The 13,836-nt window shown below is 38.4% G+C and overlaps 1 long non-coding RNA gene across 1 annotated transcript; it reads left to right on the forward strand.

Annotated features, from left to right (window-relative positions):
* The first annotated feature begins 2,573 nt into the window (after nt 1-2,573).
* On the forward strand, nt 2,574-13,603 carry LOC116437492. The gene is made up of 3 exons (XR_004237329.1): nt 2,574-2,687; nt 12,593-12,726; nt 13,360-13,603. It is a non-coding gene; the product is annotated as an uncharacterized LOC116437492 (long non-coding RNA).
* The last annotated feature ends 233 nt before the right edge of the window (nt 13,604-13,836 follow it).

Here is a 13,836-nt window from a genome sequence, read left to right on the forward strand (position 1 = left end):
TACAAATTTCTCATTTCAATGGCATTGCTTCTCCATGGAAGTTACTTCTGTAACATGGTAAGCCTTCTCTTGTTAAAGAGAAGTGGAATATCTCATATTTGTTCATATCCTATAGACAGGTCCATTCATAATGTAATTTGAAAACTCTTTTACTTAACTAATTAAATTGTGATGTTGTGGATGCCCCATCCCTGGAAGTATTCAAACCCAGGCCTAAAGGGGCTTTGAGCCACCTAGTACAGAGAAAGTAGTCCCTGCCCTTGGCAGGGGGATTGGAACTAGATGGTCTTTAATGTCTTTCCCAACCCATTCAGTGATTCTATTATTCTATTATGAATAGCATTAATAGACTAATAAGCCTCCAGGATAAATAGCCAGGTTTCCCTAAGGTTCAGAAGGAGTGGAAATGTGACTGAGGCCAGCTCTGACTCCCGTGAGTATCCACAAGGTTTGCTCCACTCAGCTGAAATAAACTGCCCTGAAAGCACACATTTTTGAGGCAAGGGGACTCAGTATTACAGGCCTTGGATCCAACTTGTAAGGTTAACAACATACCTAAAATACATGTGCCCAACCTCACTCAGCTTTTGCTATGTCTCCGTAAGTATGACCCACAGTGGAGAATTTAATTCCAGAATCCTATTTAAAAATTCTGTGTGAATCTATGTGGTTATACTGCTGTTCTACATTGAATTTAAATTATAATTTTTAACTTCTCTGGAAATCAGGTGGGCAGATTTCTTCAAGCATGCATCTGATATCACGGAATGATCACAGTCAATGAAAGAAAATCCATCAGGTTCTAGATATCTTTTTAAACTGTTCTTTTCTTTTTTTTTTATTTTTAATTGTAATACTCAGCAGATAATCCTGATGTTATACATACCGTACAGACACAACTATTCAGTACGCATAACTGTCAGTACAGCCTATTTGACACAAGCTAGTATAAAGATAACAAAATCATTAACAGGTACAGTAATTTCTCAGTAAAATCTTAATGTCCTGGTTATGAAACCTTTAGTCATGTAGAATCATGAAGTGAAACAGCCCAGAAAGCCACCTGTTCCATTACACTGCCACTGAGTGGGGAGGGATCATGATATTTTAAATGAATACTCTTCCATTTAAATACTTCTGAAGATTATAAACAATAGTTTCATTAGTAAATAGCATTCAAATATTATTCTTTAATACTCTGAAGTTCATGAACCCCTAAAACCAATAAAGAAAACTGGAGTGATTTAGGATAATCCTCACCAGATTAAAGCTGGCATAAGTCCACTGATCTTAACAGATGTGCATCACAATCTATTGGAGGATGCTTTGATCTGCCATAGACAAAGAAAAGAAAACAAATATAAAATCTGAATGCTTCAAGCAGCAGCTGACAGAGGCCTAGGCAAATGAAAATGTAGCTTTCTTTTCATTATACTGGATTCTTTTCACTGAAGGGGAAACAAAGAAATAGCAAGCTATTCTGAATAAATAGTCTTATCCATAATTGTGCAGAACAGCAACATCCAGATGACTTACTGGGGAGACTTGTGGTGCATCCCAAGGCTCCCCTGTGATCACCTAGCCTGGAGACCTGTCTGAAGTGCCACAGGTCCCACTGGTGGATAGTCTTAAATAAAAACAAGGATAATGTATGGAAAGTTGTGTGTACAGCTAAGCTCCTGGATCAAAAATTGGGGAGCAATTTCAGACTGTTTCTGACTGTGTGGATTGTTGAAGAAACATACAGCAAAGAAAAGTTAGGATTAGAGAAAAGGTTTAATTATGTGATGAAGTCCCTAGAAAAATGTCATAAAAGGTGATAAATCTCAAAACCATATGACTTTTCAAGACAAACAAGAGTGTTCTTCCAGTGTAGGACCTCAGAGCCTTGACCTGAAAGGAGAGAAAACTGAAATAATTTCTTGGTTGCAAGTGACAGGGACAGAAATGGACAGTAGCTTTTATTAGGGGAAAGAAATGAGCTACAGCAAATCTACATCTCCCTTCTACCTTACCCCGAGCTTGTTCTAAAGGCTCTGAAGTTTGTCCCTATTAGCTAAAGTATGAAAGCAACATTAGTGATAAATACCACTGCACAAAAAGGACTTCAATTTCCAATTTAGTTTGCATGGTTAGAAATCATTAAATTGTTATCTAATAGCTTTCTCTTTTTTTTTTTTTTTTTTGGGGGGGGGGTGGGGTGGCAGGTAAGGGAGGGAGGGAAGGCCAAGTTTGCTAGAAAAGAGAAGAGTTCAAAAGAAGACCAAATCGTTGGAATGAACATGGTCAAAAGTTTCTTTGATTAGATTCACTGGACATTTTAGAAAATACTCTGCCTTGATTAAAGCAATATATTTAATGAGCAAGACTAGAATTCAAACTAGTTAGGAGTATGAACTACGTGACTTGAGAATTATGAATGTTTCTGCACTTGGGGCTCTGCCAGTTTCAGAGAAATAAACAGCTCTGTTAGCCAAGAAGTAACTCCTCCTCTGCAGGGCTTCATCGGATGAATAACGGTACAAAAGCTTTTGTACTTTTGTAGTGATTTTCATTTCACAATGGTTGTGCTGGAGTGTGTATATTTGTTAGGAACCTTGGGCATTTGTTTTTGAAAGGCATATATTTATCTTCTCTTACCTACATCTAGCGATGATCAGAATATCAGAATGCCATATTCCTTCAAAGTAAGTGATTTAGGAAGAAACAACTTTTTGGTGAATTTCCACAGCTGTAATACAAATTAACTCATTATTAATTAACTTCTTTTGCTTGAGAGTATACCAACACACAATATTAAAACATTTTCCATTTATTTCAATTTTATTTTTAAAAATATCTCAGAGGCTGGAAGAACACTGCTCTATTTTATATTGGGATAGAACTGCAGCATGGGAGCCTAAATACTATATGTATTACTAGATGCATGTTTTCATTTTTTGTCTTTTTCAGTCATAGGAGATAGAAAATGAGGAACTTAAGACAGCCTTTTTACACATTTTTGACCTTGGCTAGGACATAGTGAATATCACATTCCATGTTTCTAAAAGCAGGCTATCTGAACTTGTTTAATAACAGTCCAGGAAACAGGGATCCTGTGTATACCTCTGATGCTTGATAGAATAGATTCCTGCACCTGATCCAGATGGGAGGGTTACTGTTACATTTGGCCTCCACTTCAGCAAAGGGAGTTTAGCTGAAATTAGTGCGTGCTAATTTTGCAATCAACAATAGTGATTTTCACAATTTTTTGAAAAATTTTTAGACATATCTAGAAAATTCAGAGATTTTAGTATTCCCAAAAATACCCTATGCCAAGTGCTTGTACAAATCCTGGGGTTTTTTCTCAGTTAAAACTGAGGGAAGAGGGTTACCTGATTTACATAGTGCCAGGTTTTCCAGGGAAAGCTGGTAAGAAAGCTATGTTTTGTTCCTACCTCTGTGAGTGCTCTTAGCTTGTTTCTAGGTGTGGTTAGGCATGCTGACTCAAAACAACAGAATTCTTCCATAGCTACTTATACCAGTGATGTGTTTTATATCTTAGATATTATAATAGCATGCAATTACCAGCTCAGGAGACTTTAGCAAATCAGAAGCAACAGTGATGTCACTGGTCTGTGCTGTTGATATGTGTGCCATGGGCTTCCTGTTGATGCAAGGCAGAAGAGAACATGAGGATGAGATTAAAATTGACACTGGCATAGTAATGTGATTCTTGATGCTTTGGAAATTTATAGTGCAACTTAATAAATACTCTGTTAACAGCAATTCAAAGAGCAATGTGTTCTCAAATTTAATGATACAATCACAAGGCTATTTGCCTTGGAGTATATAAATACCTAGTAGTTCTCATGTATGATTTTGGTTCATTTAATAGATTAGGCAGCAGTTCAGTAATTAGATAACATAATTTACTACATGGAACTTCCAGTTATGTAAAAATTTAATTCTGTTTTATTTCCTACTTGTCTAAGAGACTTTTATAGTGGGAACATGAATTTAGTAATATAGAGATGTGTCTTCTGTTGCGAACATTTCTTAGGTAATTATGTCTCTGTTACATTGATGGCATACTTGTGAAAACCAAATGCACATCAGACACTCTTTATCTCTGTGATTGTGAGCTAAATTCAACCTTGTCATTGAAACCACCCTGAAGTTTAATATTGAAGAGCAAATTAATTGTTCCAATAGACTTTCTCTTGGAGAAGGTTGTGATGGCAACCAAGCTAGAGCTTTTGGCCAAAATGAGAAAGTTTTCCCTCAAGAGCATTGCAAATATCTCCCCATTGAGTAATCAGGCATCTTTCTTCCTTTTTGGAAACTGTCAGAGAGACTCACACTAGTACATTGCTTCCAGGGATCAGGCTTAACCACATGCTGTTAGGAACAAAGCACAGATCACTCAAAAGGGAAGAAAGAAGGGGAAGTAAAGGACACGAAACAGAATGGAAGTGAAGTTTTGATAAGAGGAATGGGAAATGTGTTGACGCAAACCACAAAAGACAAGTGAAGTTTTGATAAAAGGAATGAGAAATAGGTAGGAGTGATAACAGGACAGAAACGAAATGGAGAATTCATTGTCAGCTGGTAGGCATGTCATGAGTTTATTCTCAAGGTTGTGAAGTTGGTGCTGTTTTGTTTTTCTCCACCCGATGCACGTAAATGTGTAACACTGTAGTGCAGTGTCCCTGATGTGGCTGATGCTGCAGTGCAGAGCCGTGTCACCCCAGAAGGAGGCTGAGGAAAAGGTGTCACTGACAGCCTTGGGAGATATGGCCAGGGTGGTGACCCTGCCTAGTCGCAGGGGATGGGGCAAGGCAAGGCACTGCAAGCCTGGATCCTACCCTGGGGATTTAGACTTGCAGAACTGCTTCCAGAAGAGGAGAAAAATGTTCTAGGGAGATCACACATATTTTTATCTCTTTCTTTCTCTCTTTGCTTCATCTCAACCTATTACAAAATAAATTACCTAAGATAAGAAAGAATCCTAAAAACCATTCTTTTAAGTGCAATGGATGTGAGAAAGCTAGTTTTTTCATGGTTTAGATCCCGATGGGACAATGTCAGCATGTTGAGGGTCTTCCAGAATAACGGTTATTTCTTCTGTTGGACATAGAAAATCAGGTGGACAAGACTTTCCACGGAGAAGTTTCTGATGCTCTGCATCTCATTGTATATCTGTGTGGATGGGTGGGGTGTGTGTGTGGGGGGGGGGGTGTGTGTGTGTGAGACTAAGTTTTACCTAAAGAAAAGCTTAAAAAACCCTATATGGCTGTCTCAGTCCTGCCAGGGTTGAACGCTTTTCCTAACAACCTGCAAATTTGAATGCAAACAGGTGTAGCAAGCAAAATATACATCCAGAGAATAAATTGTATTACTGTGTGTAGATGGAGCATTAACTCTAAACTAGCTAGGAGGCCAACAAAATATGGCAATAGTAGATTTCACTGTCTCAAAAAAGTGATATCTTGTTAAAACACGATGTGAAAATCTATCTGCAGGCTTCATAAATTGGCATAAAAAAACTTCCTTTTTTTCAAACAACGTATGTAACTGTCGTCCCTAATAATGCGCTTTCACCTAGACAGTAGTGCAATCATGTATGGCTGAGGATTTTTCTTTTACATTACTCATGCAAGCTGTGTGGGGCAGAGGAAGTTTTTGCCATTACAGCAGAGAAAAGGACGAGGATTTGCTTTGAATATAGGCAGAACCATAGTAAAAACATTACTTGACATCTTTACTCTTTTGTAGCCCATGGAGTCATCTTTAAGCTTTTTTTTTCTTTTCGTTGCATTTCATTATATGTTCGAGAACTAACCACTTAGTGCTCATAGAGTATCAGGAATCTGTTACTTTAAACAGAAGGAACAAAATCTCATGCAGAAGGAGACGGCAAACTATGGAAATGAGAGGTCAAATGGCTTTCCAAAGGTCATGCAGCTCTAAGACTACTGGTAGCATCCATATTTCTTGTATCTTTTAAATCTCACAGTATCTTTGTCCCAGGGCATCTTACTTGCTGTTTTGGTATTTTTTAGAGATTTGTTATTTGCCCATAGAGTTCCATGTCAGGCAAATATAACATCTTCATTTTCTACCCTTGTATTCAGTCCTGTCCCGTCCAAACTGATTCAGCCATCCCTTGAAATTACAGCTATGGATGAAACTGCTAAATTAACCTTACAGCTACCCCTTCATTTTAATAATAATAATAATAATAATAGTAATAATAATAATACTAATACTACTACTAATAATAATAGGAAAAATTTGTTTGAAAAATTGAATTAAATTAAACCTTCCTCAGCTAGGAATAAATTAGATCATCAACTCCTACTTGTGAAAAAGATTTAAGGAGAATACAGATGGACATTATGCTGGTTATAGATACAATGTGTTTTCATTAAAAATAAAGTGCTGTAACATCAGAAATAAGACTGATATTTCCTTTTTATGACCTAGAATATTTTTAATTGTCTACTTACAGGACAGTTTTTGGCTCAGGCTCCAGCTACTTTCTTTTTCCCTGGGATGATGTAAGAACCATATCTATTCCCATATCCATATTTAAAATGAATCATCTTCTGAGAGAGTAAGATGAACTATTACAGGGGAAGCAGAAAGCCCATGCCATCACATCTGAACAAAAAGATATTTTAGCAGGAGGCCAGCAGTACAAAAGAAAAGTCTCCCCAGAGGTTCTTGCTTTATTCACAGCTAGAATGACCTAAAAATAACATATTGCTGCATAGAATCACAGCTATATTATTCCCCTTGCAGTGTTACCAGCACTTCAAGCCAAATTAAAGAAGCCATTCTAAATTTAGTTTTCCGAGTCTCATCTTTCCTTCTTCTCTGACTTCTGCTTTATAATCTACTCCTTTTTTTTCTGTTTAATTAAGGAAATACTATTTAATTCCCCACATGTCTGTCTTGATAATGACATATACTTGAAAAGGCACTTTTTGATGCACACCCTCTCCAGTAGTTCTGTCTCCAGAAATTCACAAGGTTTGTCTAGGATCCAGATAGAATCTCAGTACATTCCGAATTTCTGAGCAGTAGCTGGTGAGAGTAGCATTGCGGTTAATTATAGTGTAAACTAGGATACTTCTGACTGGATATATTTTCTCCTACTTTGATTCATCGGATTCATTTACTTAAAATAACACAATATGGTAGACTTATTTGTTAAAGGTCAAAATTATTTTATAGTAGATTAATGTCACATAGATTTTTGTGCTAGGCAATTATTTTTAGCACCTTATTTACTGCTACAATACTAATAGTAGGTAAAAAAAAAAGGTGTGTATGTTAATTAATGTTCTCTGGTTTGGTTTTTTTTACAATGTATCCTCTCATTTCCAATTTGCATTGTATAATGCTCATCAGTCAGTGCCAAGAACCTTATGTGTATCAGAAGCATCTTCTGGAACATCAGAGGCCAGATTCAGTTGCTGTTCAGTGTATATGCAATAGTCGTTTTCTGCTAGGAAATAATAAAACTGTGTCATTTGGTTGCAATTACATCCTCACTCACACTAAGGTGTTGGCTTTAAAGGGTTCTTATAAACACATGTAACTAATAATTTTTGTTGGGTTTTTTTTCAGGAGACCAGAGTTGAGAAGCAATAAATAAGAGCTTAAGTCTCTGCAGGACACACAGCTTTGCAGTGTTCTTTGTGCATGTTCATTTACTTCCTCTATAAAAAGGTTTCTAAGAGCTTAAACAAAACCCTGAAGAGGAAGAGTATGAACTTTTCCTCAAGATAGCAAAAAAACCCACATAATTTTCAGTCAAAATGCAAACCATTCTTCTACAGAAGAAATAGATACAGTTTGGGGCAAGACTGGTGGGTAAAGTGTAGAACTTTCTCAGTTTCTCTACAGTAATCTCTGAACAAGTTGCCAAAAATAAGAAAATGTTTGAACCTGGAGGATATGGTGCATCTATAGCTGTTTGGGTACTATGGACTTTGTCAATGTACTATGGACTGTATCAATTCACTATTCCTTCAAATTACTCCCATTCCTATTTCCAGTGTTCCAAAATGCTTCTATTAGGATAGGGGGAGGAAACATCATGACACTGGCCCCCAAAATCAGCTCTGCTTCTTGCACCACAGTGAGGGATCTACTGTCAGAAAAAAAACCCCCACACTGCAATAACTAATAATTTCAATGTTCAAATAATCATCTCTTAAGCATGTACAATAATTCCTCATGGACATAAATGAAGTATATGGCCCCATTTCCTGCTAATGTTTCACATTCTTTATTTGTTTTTATTTCCAATCCAGACTGCTGCAATTTTGGGGGGGAAAGAGGGAGAGGAGAGAATGAAGATGAGACTGGAACACTAATTTCTTAAAAAAACTATGTCTAGCATGTATTAACTGTATCAAAACTCAGGCTATCACAAGGCTGAAACATGAGCTGAACCCCTGTATGGCTGAGATGCCATTAAGATTGACATTGATAGGACTAGCTGGAGTTGGAATTAATCTCTGACTTGACACTCTTGTGAGTTAAAGAACAGGAAGAGCAGTTAAAAAGAAAGGGAAGAGGGGGCTTGTACTCAGTTACAACAAATTAAACTGATCAGCATTTTCCTCAAGTGCTAAATTTGCAGAAATTTTCCAGAACCAGCTCATTTCACTGGCATATGTGGAAACGAGGGTAGTATTGAATGAGTTTTCAGAGGCAGACTCGAAGGCTTGTGAAATTATTTGTAACAACTCCACTTTGTGTTATGACTCCAGACAGAGCTGTGGTTTTTCTTTGTTGAAATGAGAATCCAGTATCACCTTCGTCATACCCCTGCTATTTATTTAACTTACTGCACTTCCAGTATTTCCACGGCAATGTTGGGCAATGGAAAGGGATCTTAGGGCCTTGGGGTGATTGGCTGAAGAATCAGGATCACAGGTAGTGTTTTCTTCATGGCTTTCAACAGCAGCAAAGAATATTGAAAGGAATGGGGAGACCCAATAGTTTAACAGGCTACTCCAAGGCTGGTGTCACTGGCAGAATTTTGGGTTTTTTAGTCTTGGTATGATCTATACAATGCCAGGCCTGCTGACACCTGATGGAATGCACCTTTCTCAGAGGGGAAAAAGGGTTTTTGCACAGGAGTTACAAGGGCTTATCAACAGAACTTTAAACTAGACTGGAATGGGGAAAGGAAAAAGAGGAGACTTGCCACTAATAAATAGTGGGGAGGCACATGAAGGGTTGAGGGACTATGTTCAGTCTTCTCCATGGGGTGTTGGCTGCAATGAGATACATCTGCAGTGTTTCTACAACAACATGTGCAGCATGAGTCCGTGAGATACATCAGTGGTGGGATGAGTCCTCTGACTGAAGTGCCTTGTTGGAAGGTTATAGGCTCTTCAGGAGGGATAAGCAGAAGAGGCAATGGTGGTGATGGTGGTAGGGTGGCATTGTGTTTAACGGAGGGACTGGAATGTGTGGAGCTCACATGTGGCAATGGCCCAGTTGAGAGCCTCTGGATAAAGATTAAGGGACAAGCAAACAGTCCATCACCATGGGAGTCTGCTGTGGACCATTGAGCCAGGATGACAGTACTGATGAATTGTTTTTAAGGAACTAAGAGACACCTAATTCAGCCACCCTTGCCCTTATGGAACAATCCATCTTGCCAGATATAACACACAGGTAGTACAAACAGGTCCAGAACACCCCTAAAACACTTGTGTTATAACTTAACTGGAAGGACATAGACCTGTTAGAATGAGTCCAGAGGAGGGTCATGTAGATGATTACAGGGACGGAGCACCTTTCCTATGAGGAAATGCTTAGAGAATTGGCATTGTTCAGCCTGGAGAAGAGAAGACTCCAGGGAGTCCTGATAACAGCCTTCTAGTACCCAATGGGGGCCTACAAGAAAGCTGGTAGAGGGACTTTTTGCATGGGCATATAGTGATAGGATGCCTTTAACCTGAAAGATAATTGGTTTAAATTAGATATCAGGAAGAAATTCTTTACTTTGGGGGTGGTGAGGCGCTACCACAGGTTGGCCAAAGAAGCTGTGGATGTATCACCCATAGAAGTGTTCAAGGCCAGGCTGGATGGGTCTTTGAGCCACCTGGTGAAGTGGAAGATGTCCCTGCCCATGGCAGGAGGATTGGAATGACATGATCTTTAAGGTGTCTTCCAATCCTAAGCATTGTATGATTCTATGATTCATGGTACAGGTACTAAAGGAGGCAACTATGAAAAGTGCCCTTCTTGGTTTGTTGCTTTTTAACAGAGAGGTTCTAGTGAGTGAAGTAGTGGCTGGTGGCCATCTTGGATACAGTAACCATGAAGCAATCACATTCAAAGTCTTGGATGACAGGAGAAAAAGTGCCAGCAAAATGCCAACCCTGACAAGAGGAGAGCAGACTGCTCAGGGAATTAGTGAGATCCCTGAGAATATGCTTTAGAAGGTACTGGGGTCCATCAGTGCCAGTCACTTTTCAAGCTTCCCAAGCACACAGGAACAAGCAATTCCAAAATGTTAGAAGTCAAGCAGGTGAGGCACAAGGCCAGCTTGGCTGAGCAGGCACCTTCTGGAACTAAGGTGAAAAAACCAAAGTGTATGGCTGTTGGGGCCGTGTAGCCCTGGGAGGGGGGCCCTGAGGGCACAGACACGGGGTTTCCCTGCCCCTGCTCAGCCTCGTTCCCGTTGGTTGGTTTGTGTTCCCTGCGCGGGCAGAAGGACCCTTGGTCCCGTGACTGTGACAGTTCCTGGCCAGAGCTCCGGCCATGCGGCTGGAGAAATAAACATCTCTGAAACAGCTATCAAGAATCTGTCTGCCCATATATATTTCCTTTCCACGGGACTCCTGGTTTGGTATATGTATGTTGCAGTATCCCCACTGCAACATATGGCCAGTGGAGGAAAGATCATGTGACATGGGAGGCATACAGAGATAACTGGTCACCACTGTAGGGAGAAGATCTGTGTGTCTGAAAGTCTATTGGAGCTGAAGTGGACAAGAACTGTGGGGGGCAGTAAAAAGTGTTTTTCATGTGTGTTAATAGCAAAATAGCAATAGCCAGAAATAACACTGGCCCAGAGATCTGGCTGATGTCATTGTGAGGCCTTTCTTACTGATATTTGGATCATCTTGGACATCTGGGAAGATCCTGGTCAACTGGAAACTGACAAATTTCTAACTTCCAGCTCTATGATTCACAATTCACTTCCAGGACCCTTCATACATGCTCAGAATTCTCTCAACCTGAGTGTTATGTAGGATGTGGGCAGACACAAAGACTTTTATTCTTCTCCTATTCTCAAATATTCAAACATCTGTCCTAAACATGTGATTTTTGGACTGCTGTATCAGGATAGACATTTTCTTTGAAAAAGCCCGATGACTAGAAAGAGAATCTGAATCCTTAAAAGCTGCTTTTCTTACACTCTTCTAACTGTTGCTGTATTTTGGTATGTTATAACCCTGCACAGAACCTGGAGGACATTGCAGAAATATGATGCAAGCTGTGAATCATAGGAATCTTCTTGTAGATGTAGTAAAAGTTGTTTCAGTGAAGTCACATAGGGGGCTGTAAGACTGTATTAAATACTGCCCACTCTACTAAACTCTAATGCAGTTAAATATTTCCTGTATTTCAACACATGATTTATAGAGGAACCTGCTGTATGGTACAGAAACAAAAATTAGAACTCAGCTTTACAATATGTGAAAAGCAAATCTGGCATATTTTAGAAATCCCATATCAAAATACAGAAAACACAGCAAAAATGTAGAACTTACACATTAAATTAACCACTTGCAAAATGAAAACATATTTCTAAAACCACTCAACACAATGCCACTTTCAAAACATAAAGCTGGTGACCAGCACGAAATTTGGCAGGATGTGTTTGACAATGTCATTCTGCAAGAAATATTCCGGTTTTCGCTTCTCAGTGGCAGACAGTCCCAGAAACCTCTGAGACAATGAGGTCCCAATAGGCAAAAAATGGCTGATGAAGAAGAAAATAAAGCATGTCCTTTTTAAGAACAATCCCAGAAATATAGTATATAGAATCTGGAATTAAACACAAGCAATTTTTTAAGTTGAACAATAGCTGTGTTCAGGGAGAGGACTTAGGGATTCAGAGATTTTGCAGCAGATATTTTTTTTTTTAATTGAAAACTCTTACATGTTCACTTTAGTTCAAAAGAAACTTCTTAACAGAGAAGAGAAAAATTTGATCAATTTTACTCCATTTTAAAATGAGTAAGTGAAGAAAATAAGCCTCTTTCACAAGCATGTGAATCAGTGAAAATTCAGTGTCTAAAGCAACTTGTTCCTCTTGTTCACTCAGCATGTGTTCTCCTGTTCATGCCATTTATATATTAACTTTTTCATATCTTAGTGTTTGGTTTGTCATTTAAACTCAGAGAAAATTTGTCTTATTTTTCTAAAAAAGGCATAAAAAATGAGGTACTCTGTACTTTATGATTACCTCCTAAGATGCATCGATTCTTATCTAGAATGATTAGATTTGGTAGATCCTTGCTTTGTTCTTTCCAAGCTCTGTTTACAATCACTGTGAATTTCTTTGCAGGACAACCAAGATATCCGCAGGTCAAAAACACTTACATGAAGTTCTAGGAAAAACACAGACATAAGTCTGAATCTCTTCTATCATATTTACCATCAAGAGGGATTTAAGAACGAGCAGGAATATATTTTCCCAAGGTACTAATAATGCTTTCTTTTTTCTGCCCTGCCTCCTTGTGCAATATGTGAACCTGATCGTGTCAGCTGAATACCTGTGTGGTCTCTGTCATTTGTGCAAGACAATTCTGTATGATGAGTACAAAATACGTTGTCATAGCTTGTTTAAATTTTAACACTGAATCTGATATTTCTTTTTAAAAATTTCCTAGGTTCATACATACAACTGAAGGAATAGTTTTCAGTAAGCAAAAGTTTTTGCTTTTGGAAAGGGATGTTGCCTATTGCAGCTCTCAGATGCTCTCAGAGTATTTCAGAATGGATGTCTGAGACTTTTACAGCACTAAAATCAATGTGCAGGAGAAGAGCAATCAATTCCTGTGGAACAAAATATTTTGCATGCATCTGCTTATTCATGAGGCTACCTGCTTTTCATGGTGGGCTGGAGTGAGAACAGTGAGTGCACAGCCCATGTACCTGTATATTAATGACATGACTTTTGCTAGCTTTTGAAATGTTATCCTGGAAACACTTAATCAAGGGATTAAAGAAACCACTGGGCCACTTCAAATTGATACTGGACAGTTTATAAGAAGGAAATACTCTTAACACCGGCAGCATTGTTAAACACTTACTTTGTGTCTCTCCTTACAGAGGAACATGGAGAAGATCAGTTCAAGCCTGAGATCGGTTTACAAGTAATGACAGAGAGTGAAATACATATGTACAGCTTGGATAATTGCTTCTTCAAAGCTTAAATCCACTTAATGCAGACAAAGCATGCTACCTTGATGAAATTATTCTGTTAGCCTAAGAGGTTGCAAGTGAGGAAATAAGCAAAAGAGTAGTTGTCTTTTTCTCCTGCTTTGGGATTTAGTTTAGGGTTTTTGAAACTAGAGAAACAAATATCATTATTTTAATTGTTTGAAATAAAAGCAAAACATAACGGTATGAATTAACTTAAGAGTGATTTATTTCATTTTGGGGGAGTCCTGGGTACCTTAATAAAAACAGGAGGTAAGAAGGGGGAAAATATCAAAAATAATGGAGAAGAATTTAACTTCAAAACCTTCTACACTACTTTGAATGTGATAAAATTCCTGTCAAGTATCTGAACGTGAGTATGATTGA

This window comes from Corvus moneduloides, chromosome Z (genome assembly GCF_009650955.1).
Source record: "Corvus moneduloides isolate bCorMon1 chromosome Z, bCorMon1.pri, whole genome shotgun sequence".
Lineage (NCBI taxonomy): Eukaryota > Metazoa > Chordata > Aves > Passeriformes > Corvidae > Corvus > Corvus moneduloides.